The sequence below is a fragment of the Polypterus senegalus genome, chromosome 1 (genome assembly GCF_016835505.1).
Source record: "Polypterus senegalus isolate Bchr_013 chromosome 1, ASM1683550v1, whole genome shotgun sequence".
Lineage (NCBI taxonomy): Eukaryota > Metazoa > Chordata > Cladistia > Polypteriformes > Polypteridae > Polypterus > Polypterus senegalus.
Genome location: NC_053154.1, coordinates 98,965,411 through 98,977,796, shown reverse-complemented (window position 1 = coordinate 98,977,796; position 12,386 = coordinate 98,965,411). Strand labels below are relative to the sequence as shown.

Below are 12,386 nucleotides of genomic sequence, written 5' to 3'. Positions count from 1 at the left end.
CTGATTCACAGTTAGTCAAACACTGCCTTTTTCTGTAGACTCCACTACAACTATGGTTTATGGTGCCAGGGCCATATCAAGTTTTAATCAACCATGACTATTCACTTTATGTGCAAACTTTTGACTTTTTCTGTAAATGTCTCCTTGATAATGTGTTAAAACTTACTGCTTGATTTAACTTAATAGTAAACATGTTAGTATGAGAGCACAATCCCATTTATTTATCATGACTGCTTAGAGTAGTAGTTCCAAATCTACACCAACTAGCCAACTGAGAAAGCTAGTTTTGCAAGTGGCTGCATGTGATGTGTATTTAAATTTTTACTTACTTTCTTCTTATTCTTTTGGGTGAATAGGATGATGATAAGAAATTACAAGAGCACCACAGAATGTGTTAAATACATGTAAACCACAAGTATTATTGCAAGTGTCAGAGAAGAAATTAAATGACAGAGTTGATATTTAAGCAGCAAGGCAAGAGAATCATCAAAGCAGTGTGAGGATCAGTGCCAGGAAGAGCAAAAAAACCAAACATATCTGATGGAAAGGGCAAAAGATTGGTGTAAAGTTAAGGACAAAAGCAGGCTTATATGCTCACAAGATAGATCTTTTCTTGCAGCACTGACTAATGTAAAAGACTTATTTTGACAGAGGTTATAAATTGAGGGATACCGAATATACTGATCCCTTTTATATCCTACCAAAACAATTAGAGACATCAGAAACTATGCTATTTGTGATCACAAGGCAAATGGCATTGTGAACATAAAAATAAACAACACGATAAATCAAATCAAATAATTCAAACTCAAATGGAAAAAGTAAAATGAATATAAGGGTAGAATCTCCGGACCAACAAACATTAGAAACAAAATTATACAGTCATCAGGAAAAGTAAATGCATATGCAGAATCATTAGTGGGTCCTTTTCTCTTAAAACCAGTTAACAACATAAATTTTTTTGATTTTATAGTATAGGTACAAATGTAATTGAGAACTACACCATGAATGGGTACTCATTGCGTTGTCAGATGCTGTGGAAACAGTGAGGTGCTCCTAGACTGCTGGACAGTTTTGTGGCATCACCCCAGCATTTTTGGATGGCCAAAGCTATTTCCTTCATAATTACAATTTTACATCACAGCTCAGCAAGTGATTGTACTTACTTGGCATATTGGGTACAGGAATGAGCAGACTTTGTTCCTCAAAATTGATCTGGCAAGAAGAGGTGCTGGAATGAACTGCATGGTGACAGGTAATGCCCTGGAAAAGGTATACTCTGGAAAATAGAATAATTCACACTGAGTCCCTACACCAATGCTTTATGGTGCCTGGTCTGTCTCAATACAGTCTTGCTTGCATTGCTTGTGAACCTCACAGCCAGCCACTGGCCTACAGAATACATTGGCTATGAACTGAATAAACCGACACAACAATGGATTCAGTTAAGAATCATGTGGCCTCTCAGTTTTTAAAGGACAACCAGTTATACCAGGTAATGAACCTTCAAACAACATAATTAAAATTTAGCACTCTGTGAAAGTGTAGGAGCAATACATAACATTATGCAGCCAAAGATTTTGTTGGACAATAGAAGGTTGGCAAATGAATTAAACCAGTGTTTCTCCTCTATTGTTGTAACACCTTGTCCTCAAATCACTCCTGCTTTAAGATGTCTTTTCATAAAAAATGTAAGCATCTAATGGAGTGAATAGTGCTAGATTTGTCATATTTCATTTCATTCTGCACTGTATACACTTGACTGGGGAAGCTTAAGCCAAATGTTTTCCAAAAACAGGCAACATTCAATTCACTGCTGAAAATAAGGTAGATAGAAGCACAGCCACATGAGCAAGAAACGGGATAGGATGCCAAGGCTTTCTGATTCTACCCAGTAACCTCTGAAGTGCCCCCAGCTCTGTAATCAGAACACCCCTCTAGAAAATGACAGCAACTAATGATTTAGAATATAATTGTCAATGGGATGAGATCTGTGCTTTGCTCTGGCCTCAGCCTTCTGTGTATTATAAATATAGAGGGTACTATCCACGAGCCCCACTGCACCATATCCTCTGAGACAAAGCCTTGATACAGTGAAGAATGACATTTATGTTAGCTAAAATGCCCAGTGGGGGGTGGGCAGTCTTTGGCCTTAAAACCCATGAAGATTTTGTTTTTTTCTCAAGCTTATCTGGAGATTTTTTTTTTGTTTTGTTTTGGTTTTTTTCTGTCATCCATGCCATCTGACCACATCATCGGACTCATCTGGAGAGACTTACTGTACAATATAATATATAAGGACTCTACTTTTCTATGAAATATATGTTTGTGCTATGTATGCTTGTATTGATTTATTCCTTCTTACTTATTCATTATTATTCTTACCTAATTTAATCTGTTTTTCTTTTCTTGTTACTCTCTTTAACATCTTCTAAAGCACTTAGAGCTGCATCTCATGTATAAAAATGTGTTATAGAAATAAATGTTGTTGTAGAGCCGTTTAGTCTAGCATTTTCCTTTGACCCACTCTGAAAGCCCATAGTCAAGTTTAATTCCTAGAAATCTAGGGTCTCATTCATGAAACATGAGCAGAGTGAATTTGGTCGTAAAGCGTTCGGAGAGGAAAAATCCGGTATTTATCAATGTTTTAATAAGGACCATCTGTTCGTTAAAATGAACGGGTCTTATATATGCTCAGGACCAAGAGTAGTGTGTGTTTAAATAATAAAATGCATGATATATGAATGCCATTTCCACAATACACATTTTAAATGAATAAAATAAAATAAATCCTTTATATATAAGCAAACCTGCAAGATATCACATCCTTCAACGAAATCTCTGTAAAATTAACAACTAGTCTGATGATTATTTAACAACACAGGTGTCTTATTTTGTTACTAAGTAAACACATCACATAGGTCTGTAACTAATTGAGTGTATTTTCTTATAAAAGGGCATCGATTTGAACCTGGTTTGAATGAATGTAACAATGGCTGAACTCGCACTACTGCATGATTTGGCTCAGGAAACACTGAGGAGAGAGTGCAGATTCCGGGATCACGATGATGAGTTTGCAGAGAGTGATGAATAGTTGATCAGTTGTTTTAGACTCCCCAGACTCATTCTGGTGCATTTATGTACTATTATGGATCATATTCTGAAAAGAACCACAACAGGAAACCATGCCAAACCTGTATACCCATAAGTCCTGTTGACGCTTGGCTTTTTGGCTAGAGGGACATTTCTTTGGAAGATTGCACAGGTCTGGGATTTCTCAGCCATGTATGAGCCGCATACTACCTGGAGTACTTAATATATATTAACACTAATGAGGGATTATATCCAGATCTCATATGGTGAGGAAAGGCAAGTGGAAGTTAGTCAAGGATTTTATGGGATGGCCAACCTACACAGGGTCATTGGCGCATCAGAGTTTGCATATATGAATAGAAAACACTTTTCTTATAAACACATTCTGTTATTGTGCAGCATATATGTGATTCTGTGTAACAGTAAAAGTGTCTACTATAGATTAAAATGTATTAATTTGAGAGGTATAAATAGGCAAATTGTTTTTTATCTTTATGGACAGGGATTATCCATTTAAGACATGGCTTATGATAGTTATGAGCTTATAATCATGCACATGCAGCAATACGTGCTGTTATCAAGCGCACCAATGGAATTTTGAAGACACAATGGCTGTGCTTGTACACAAAGGACAGCACTCTTATATTTGCCTGAATAGGTGTGAAAAATATTATAAGCCTGTTGTGTTTTTCATAGTGTAGCAATGAAAAAGGAAGGTTAGCTCCCTAATATACCAAATGAACCTGACCCACAGTGCTTGAAGAGCCAGCGGATGAACACCCCAGTGCAGCACTAATTATGACACATCACCAAATAATACCACAACTCTGATGCAAAGATGTCTTATATTATTAAAAATGCAGAAAACACAAGTTAATCAGGTATTTGATAATTACTTGGCATTTGGCACCATCTTGTAACACTTTGCATAAGGAAAGCAGCTATGCGTTTCTTTGTGTCTAATTCCATATCAAACCATTTCCATTTTATTTTTGAATTTACTGCATTCATTACCTCTTTCTAAACAATTCCTCTGCCTGACTCAGTGACACTACTAATCAAGCTAGAGAATAAGTCTTTTGTTTTCTCAACTTTGGTCAGAAGTACCTCAATCTCGGCTTCTTTTAAGTTTTTTTCCTTTCTTTCTTTGCTGTTTACACTTTGGCAGATCCTGCCTATGTGGCAGCACATCCTTATATGGTAAAATCTGGGGCGTTGATGGGTGTGGATTATGGTAATGAACTGATAATGTGCAATATTTGATTGATTTGTATTTATGAACTTACGCAGGGTAGTAAGAAAAAGTTGAGGTTTTGATCACGGTTTATGAATGTGGTGTAAGATTTTAGTAAAATCGCCTTTTATGTGCAAATGTGTTCATTAATTTAAGGATATTTCATAAATGAGACCCCTAATACTTATGATTGTTTCTTTTTTAACTCTGTTTTCATCTCATACTTTTTGCATTCCTTTGACAATTTTATTCATTAGCAATTTAGAATTTACAGTATGATCAAAGAATAAGGATAATTTCATTTTCTTGCACACTGCCATGATCTTGTTGTATGATTCTGCAGGTATCGATTGTTATATTGGATCATGTAGCCTTCTATGTGTGATGGTGTATCCTTTTGTTGATGTCTGGTTGCCTTGCCACAAAAGCCACTGTGGAGAGATCACGCTGACTGGGCAACCACCTGAGACTTAAATGGGCCAAAGGCATAAAATGTCAAAAAAAAAATAAAAAGCAGAAGACCTAACATATCAGAACAAATATAATTTAAAATAATTTGTTATAATTTGCTACCAAAAACAACACATAGAAAGGACATATAAACTGTAGAAAAGCATGGCCACACACAAATATTTGATATATTAATTAAGAATCAAGGATAAAAAAACTACATGCAAAATCTAAAAATTAAAGATACAACATTATTAAAAATCTACAGGAACATTATCAGTGAGCAAAATAAAAATGTTAAAATGTTATATGAATCATCTCTACAGTCATATGCCGGGTACAAATGATTCAAAATGACCTTGTTAAACAGGCAGGCAGTTTATAGCATTTTACAAATTGAGACAGTAATGTTTTCCTTTACACCACTAAGGCTAAGATATTCATAAACCTAAATACAGTTCCAAAAATGAAGTAAAGAGGTCCAAAGACCATTAAATTTAAAAGAAACTGGGAATGAATTACAGGAATCAGGAACACAGACTAACCCAATACTACTTTGAAACAGACTTCCTGAATTAGACTGCAGGTGTTAAACAAAGACAAACTAAGTCACCTGGGATTGGTCACTTAATTAGGAGTGTCACTAGTCGGCTGTCAAAAACAATTAAACAATCAGCAGAAGACAAACAAAACCCACTAAAGTAGGGGTTCTCCACTTGTGATACCCATTATCTGGTGATACACAAGGGAGCGATCAGCCGTCACAGTTACATGTCAACAAGTGCTTTGGACTGGCAGTTGGCATAAGGATTTCCTTTTATTACTCTTAGAAGGACATGGACTTTAATAGCATTGTAGCCAGCTATATGAATGGGAGAATTCCAATGATCAATGAATATGAGAGTTGACGGTAGGGGAACCGTCCGGAAATTATTTAACAATATTTAAATTAAATAAAAATGTGGAACATCATGAGCACTAACATAATATCTGCCAGTTGCATTATGTGACACAAGTAATCTGAGGATTTTTCAAGGATGTTTTAATATTGTGGCACATTTCACTGCTGCATGGAGAGGTGTTGTGTGGGTGAAGCATAAGGGAAAGTTCTTTTTGTGAGGGTACAGGACACCTCCCGGGGGAAAGTTGAGTATTAGGGGTGAAAGGTAAATACCAGTGCATTGTCACCAAAGGAGAGAGCCATTTAGACAAGAGGGGAAGTTAGGAAATTAAAAGAGCAAGCAAAAGGAAGACAGGTTAGAGATGGATTTGTTTTATTCATTTGGAGGTGTCCCGCAATAGGGAACTGTTTACACGATGCAAGTTCTGAACAAACAATACACACAAAAATCAAAAACCAGGGCAAAGCCAACAAGACCAATAAACTCCAAGGAGGCCAAAAAGGAAAAGCCATAAAAGGTGAAGGGGAATCACAAAAACCCTTGGCTCAAATAAACAAAATTCTTATTTTTTTAATTTAATTTATAAACCTGAATAAAGAAAAGATCTTGAACATTTCCATAGAAACAAAATTCAAAGTAACACAAATTCCAGAACAAGTCAAATCCAAAAATAACAACTCTAAATACAAAATATTTATATATTTTCCTTTAATTACTAAATAATTTCTCCCAAAGTTCTAAGTGCTTTTATTCATTAAGTTAATTTTGCAAATTCTGCACAATTTATATACTGTATGTATTGATTGATTGTATTATTTGTTCTATGAATCTGTATCTCGAGTTTTTATGTTTCTGCTGCTTTATGCATGCACATTTTTCAATGGATTAAAAAATGTTAATCTAATCTGAACATTAAAAAAAGGAAAACCAAAATAACTAAAGTAATTTCTATAAATCCAAGAGGAAAAATGATGAACAAGCGCAAAAGAAACACTGTTGAGAAGCAACAAAATTTATCAAAAAAACACAGAGAGACACAAAAAGGGAGCCAAACAATAGAAGTAATGAATTGCTAAATCCTTAGCAAAAAAATTAAGGCTGACAAGTTGTTTAAACTGAACTCACTGTGTCACACCTAAAGGTGGAAATTCTAAAAAACAAATTTTAAAAAATGGAGAAAACACAGGGAAGTGGGAGAAAATAATGACATTTACAAAAATGAAGAACATTACAAAAAGAGAAAAAAGACATAATCAAAATTGTAACTAGTACACTTGACCAGACTGTGACCTTCATGCTCTAGGTCCACTCCTGAAATGTCAGCAAAGAAGATATCTGACATAAGCAGGAACTGAGAGGTACAAAGAAAACTATAAAATAATTATGTATTCTATTTAATGGCAACCAGTGGTGAAAGGCTAGCAGGGATAATGTGTCTTTATGTTGTCTGATTCTTGTTTGTATAGAGACAGAATTAATTTTCTATGTATTGCAACTATTAGCAGGTGTGATGAGAAAGCATAAAGCGGTGTATTACAGATATCTTGCCCTGAGGAATTGAAAGCAAGTACAAGTTTCCTTGTAACAGGCATTGACAGTGAAGTTATGCATTTGGCACTAATCCAGAGGTGGAAAATGATATTCTGCAAACCTCTTTGATGCTGGTAATGTAATGTTGTTAATTGCTTTGTGAAATGTTATGCGGGGTGGTTTGATCACACTAAAGTTTGAAACTGAGTACTTAAAACAAGTCCTTTCACATATCCCGTTTAAAAGGAAAAATCCATTATTATCAAACAAGCTGGTATTATTTCAGACTTTTTTTATTCTGAACCAAGAAACAGTATGATTTTGTCCCATTTACTGACTAAACTACAAATGCACAGACAAAGAAACAAAATGAGCTCAGTGATAAGCCAGACTGACATTTTTGCTCATAATCAGACAGAAAAAGTCTTTAAAGATCTACTAGAAGAACCAACATTAAGACCACAGTAGAATAGAAGGTTTAGTCATAAGTGAAACCACTACTCCTCTCCCAGGTTTATTATCATCTCCAAATAATTTACTCTCCTGGTTTCATAACATTTTTAATGGATTGTCTAACCCTGTATATCACACACTATTTTTTTCAAGAGAGTACTACTACTCCCACAAAACCTGGAGAATTTGGAACAAACTACTGAGTTACGTAGTTCAACTGGAAAATATGAAAACGTTTAAAAATGTCTGGATGAGATATTAGGACAGCACAACTTTTAGTTAACCATCTTTACTGTATGAACTGACTGGAGTACTCTAATTTTTCAAACTTCTTACATTCTTAAATTTGTTACCACAAGTGTGAAAATTCATCTTGTTCATCTGGTAAATGATACGTTTGCCACCATGTTCAGATTTTATACAAAAGGAAGACTTCAAGTGTATAATTATTTCAGGGAATACTACATGGCTGAAGAAGATCATGTCACCTCAAAGTAAATACAAAGTATTGCTTATTGGAGAGACTGGAGAGAGGGAGACATCTACATCAGGGTTATCAAATAGATCTGACCTGCGGCCAGATTCTTAAAGAGCAAATACAGGTTGTGTCACACACATTAACAGGGACACTCCATCATTCACTCCCTCTCATCCAGTCATTTACTCATTCACGTCACACACACATTGTTCACGTACAATAATGAATGGGGAATTTCAGCATAGCATTTACATGTTAGAATTATTTATTGTACCACGTTCATATGCTAAATATATTCAGTAATATCTTCTGTTCAGTAACCAAAAAATAAACCTACTTAAAATCAATGATTAAAAATACAAATTAAAGAATTGTAATGTCAGTGCCATCACTCCATCCAGCCTTGTATCAGTATATGGAGAAAACATTAGCCTATTAATAACACTTACTGAAGAGTGATATTTAATGAACAAGTCAAATTAATTCAACTTTCAAATGTCGTAAACTCATGGTGCAGTAATAATCCAGATCCCTCCCTCTTTTCTTTAATACTTTAAGGCTACATCTCTAAAGTAAAACTTATGAATAGAAAATGAAACCATTATTTCAGAATTCAAGTAAAACCACCTTTGCAGTGTTGGTTTCAAAGACTTTGTCATTGATTAAACTGTATGATAAACCAGAATTAGCCTTTACTGAGAGTAATTACTCCTAACTAGAAATGGAATCCCATTCCCTCCAGCACAAATCAAATATATTTGGCACATTTTAGCTGTTATAATTTGGCCCAACAAACAATACAAATTTTGTGTTTGAAATATGCTTAAAAAATAGCAATGCTAACTGTGCCCCGGCAATTATGAGTTTCCATAAATATGATCGTATCAACAGAAAGGTCTGCTTCTTGCTTCACAGCATTATTAGCAGAGCCACATAAATATCTGGCCAATGTGGATTTTGTTAAGTGTAGCCACATCCATTACATTCACATGAATGTAAACCCTCTGTACCTTTATCAGGGCTACACATGGTGCCAAATTAAACGGTGGTTGATTTTACTGCCATTTGTAATATATTCATTCAATTGCATGACACAAGTTAAAATGATTACAACTCACTACTGATATATCACATCTGCTCACTCTTAAAGCAAACATTAATCATGTGTTTTTATTTCGGAACCAGCTCAGAATGGGACAAATGTGGAAATAACGAAAACTTTTTTGCCTTGAAAGAGCAGTGTGATTTTATTTAAAAACTAAGCAGGATTTTTAAATAATAGGTATGATACCCACAATCCTGTGCTAAAGTTCAAGCACTGTGGAACTGAAGCAACAAACCTGAAATCAATTATTTAAATTTTATAATAAATTGTGTCTTTTTGCCTTGAATTGATCACCTGTCCCTTTCAAACTCTCTGTGTATTCCTGATGTTATAGATGTTTGATGGTTATAGGTTTTACAAAATTTTAACATTTCTGAAAAATCATGTTAGAAGATGATGACTTTGGGCCACATAAAACTTACACATAGGATGTATTTGGCCCATGGGCTGCCAATTGATAATCCTGAATCTAGATTAAAAACATGATAAACAAAACCTGTACTAAAGAGAACATGAAACCAGGGGACACTCTTAAAATATCTTGACCCAAAATAATGGCAAGCAGATCAAAGCACTACTACTACTACTACTACTACTAATAATAATAATAATAATAATAATAATAATAATAATTATTAAGAGAGAGGAATGCTAGCAGGAAAATAATACAAATAAAAAGGAGGAAAACAATTGCCCTGCTGCCTCTCTAGACCTAAATACAGTATGTATTGAATTCCTCCGTACCTTTTGGAGGTGGCTACCTACTTATTTTTACTTGCTTCTGTCTCTCTTTCCTCATTCTGCTCTCATTTCTTTCAAAAGGGCCTTTGGGCCCTTGTCCTACTCACCTCTCTACTCCACTTTCAATAGGAATGTGAAACTGAAATGACTTCCATAACAAACCCTGTTACTTCTTCCATAATTAGAACTTTTTTCTAGGAGCCACGGGACTGTCCACCTATTAGCTACCTCTAGAGCAGTGTTTCCCAAACTCGGTCCTGGGGACCCCCTGTGGCTGCAGGTTTTTGTTCCAACCAGATTCCTAATCAGTGACAACACCTGATAGCACTGAGCGCATTTAATTAGCTGGGAATTTTTTTTTCTTTTATTTGACATTCAGAAAAGCATAGCAGCATGATTTTTACATTTATAAGACATTTAGAAATACCGTATTCCTGCTTTTGCTATAGATTTAAATACTTAGCTCTCTTTTGTTAATTTCATTATATTTTGGCCTCTGTGCAGTTTTTCCCCCTTCGTTGTATCTTAATAATGACAATTAAAAACGGGCAGATCAGACACCCAGTCAAACAACACTGAATAATCAAAGGTTGCAACTACTTTAGAGTCAGACCCACTAATTAGTAAATAATAGATTAATTAAACAATTAGAACACCTTGAAAAGTAGAATGAAAATCAAGATGAAAATACTGTTAAAAAGAAAAAAAAAAAAATACATTATTCCTATATAACTGCTTAGTACATTTTAATATATTTTTTTTTATCAAACTTAGTTTTCTAACTTCTATATTGTTCCCTAAACAAAAAACTTGGGAAAAATCAGTTCACTTAATTAGCCCAGGAGTCCAATTAAAAACAGAAGCTGGTTGGAACAAAAACCTGCAGCCACAGGGGGTCCCCAGGACCGAGTTTGGGAAACACTGCTCTAGAGGGTAAGGTAGTCTTGAACTCCTGAGTTCCAGCTGTCATTTAAAGATGCAGGAGTTATAATCTCAGGAAGATCAGGAAAGGGAACCATAAAAAAAAACATGGCAAGCTAAATCATTGTTGGTGCCACAGACAAAGATCAAAAACTGGACAGGATTAGATCTAAAACCTATGGGCCAGAAATTCAGAACCAAAATTGTAGCCGCAACAAAAAAAGAGAGCTAAAGCTAAAAGCAATTTTAACATTGATTTGGGATGCTTACCTACCCTTACACTAGCTATCTTTATCTGAAAGAGCCTTTGTTCTAGTAAGTGGATATATGAGAATGCATATCACCATCTTTAAATAATAAGGTTATGCTGATGTTTCATGGCAATAGACCATAGCAGCTACAACCAGCATGGAGGTGACCATGCAAGAAACACCCGAGACAGTGGCATCAGTAAATAAAACAAACAAAAAGGTGGTACCCATTAAATGTCACCAACCAATGAAAACACCAACATATACCATTTCTGGATATTCTTTGACATAATAGTATTGGTGACTACAACTAAACAGCAGGACATTGCTACAAGACATTATTTTGGTAACTCAGCTTCTCCTTGGTTTGTTAATATTCTGAATTTAGTGCTTATTCTTTTATGGCCAGCAATGTTGTAATAGTGTAATGTACTATGTTAATGTAATGTAGTAATGTAAATAGTTGGAAAAGAAGCTGGGGGTTATGGCTGACACAGAAGCCTTTTAGAAACATATAACATATATTTAATATTATATAATACTAAAGTATCAAGGAAAACTCAAGGAGTCGGTAAAATTAAAAGAAAGTGCCATAAGACTGAGTGAAAATGGAGGAAAAGTAAATTAACAGTCCACTATGAAATTCTATGAAAATGAGGTCTCATATTAAGAAATGCAATAGAGAAGCTCAATTTGGGTGACAATCCTATCTTTCTAAACATTTCAGTGACAATTTGCGAAAAACTAGAGTTTTTGTCTCCAACATCCGATTGTCCTTTAAACTTATATCCATTGATGGAATGTATCCTGTACGCTATAGAGCAGGGGTCTCCAACTCAAGTCCTGGAGAGCTATTGTGGCTGCAAGTTTTCATTCTCTTTTCTTAATTAGATGACCAACTAAGTTGGAGCCTCACTTCACTTCATTCAGTTTCTTAATTTGAAGCCAATTCTCATTGCTAATTAAACCTGTTATTTAATTCCATGGCGCTCATTCTGCCATGGCAGACATTTCCAAAACTGTTAATTTTCTTTTTTAAGAGCACTGTCAAAATGTTTTGTGAACCTGAGCAGATCAAAATTACTGAGGCCTTCACTTTTCTTTATTTTCAGTTATTGTATGAGGGGCACAGGTTGTTGTTTATGTGTTGGTACATTTTGTTTCTTAATATTCTTTGGTTGCTAAGGAAAAAAATACTTAAGGGGCTTGAGTCTTAAGTTGTGCATCA

General features: G+C 35.0%; 1 long non-coding RNA gene across 1 annotated transcript in view; it reads right to left on the bottom strand.

Moving 5' to 3' along the window:
• The window catches only part of LOC120518052, a 28,659-nt gene extending 18,434 nt beyond the window's left edge, over positions 1-10,225 (bottom strand). Inside the window, exons 1-2 of the long non-coding RNA XR_005631166.1 lie at positions 10,094-10,225; positions 1,167-1,279 (exon numbers count right to left, since the gene is read on the bottom strand). This is a non-coding gene — a long non-coding RNA (uncharacterized LOC120518052). The remainder of the gene's footprint in view (positions 1-1,166; positions 1,280-10,093) is intronic.
• Positions 10,226-12,386: the final 2,161 nt, after the last annotated feature.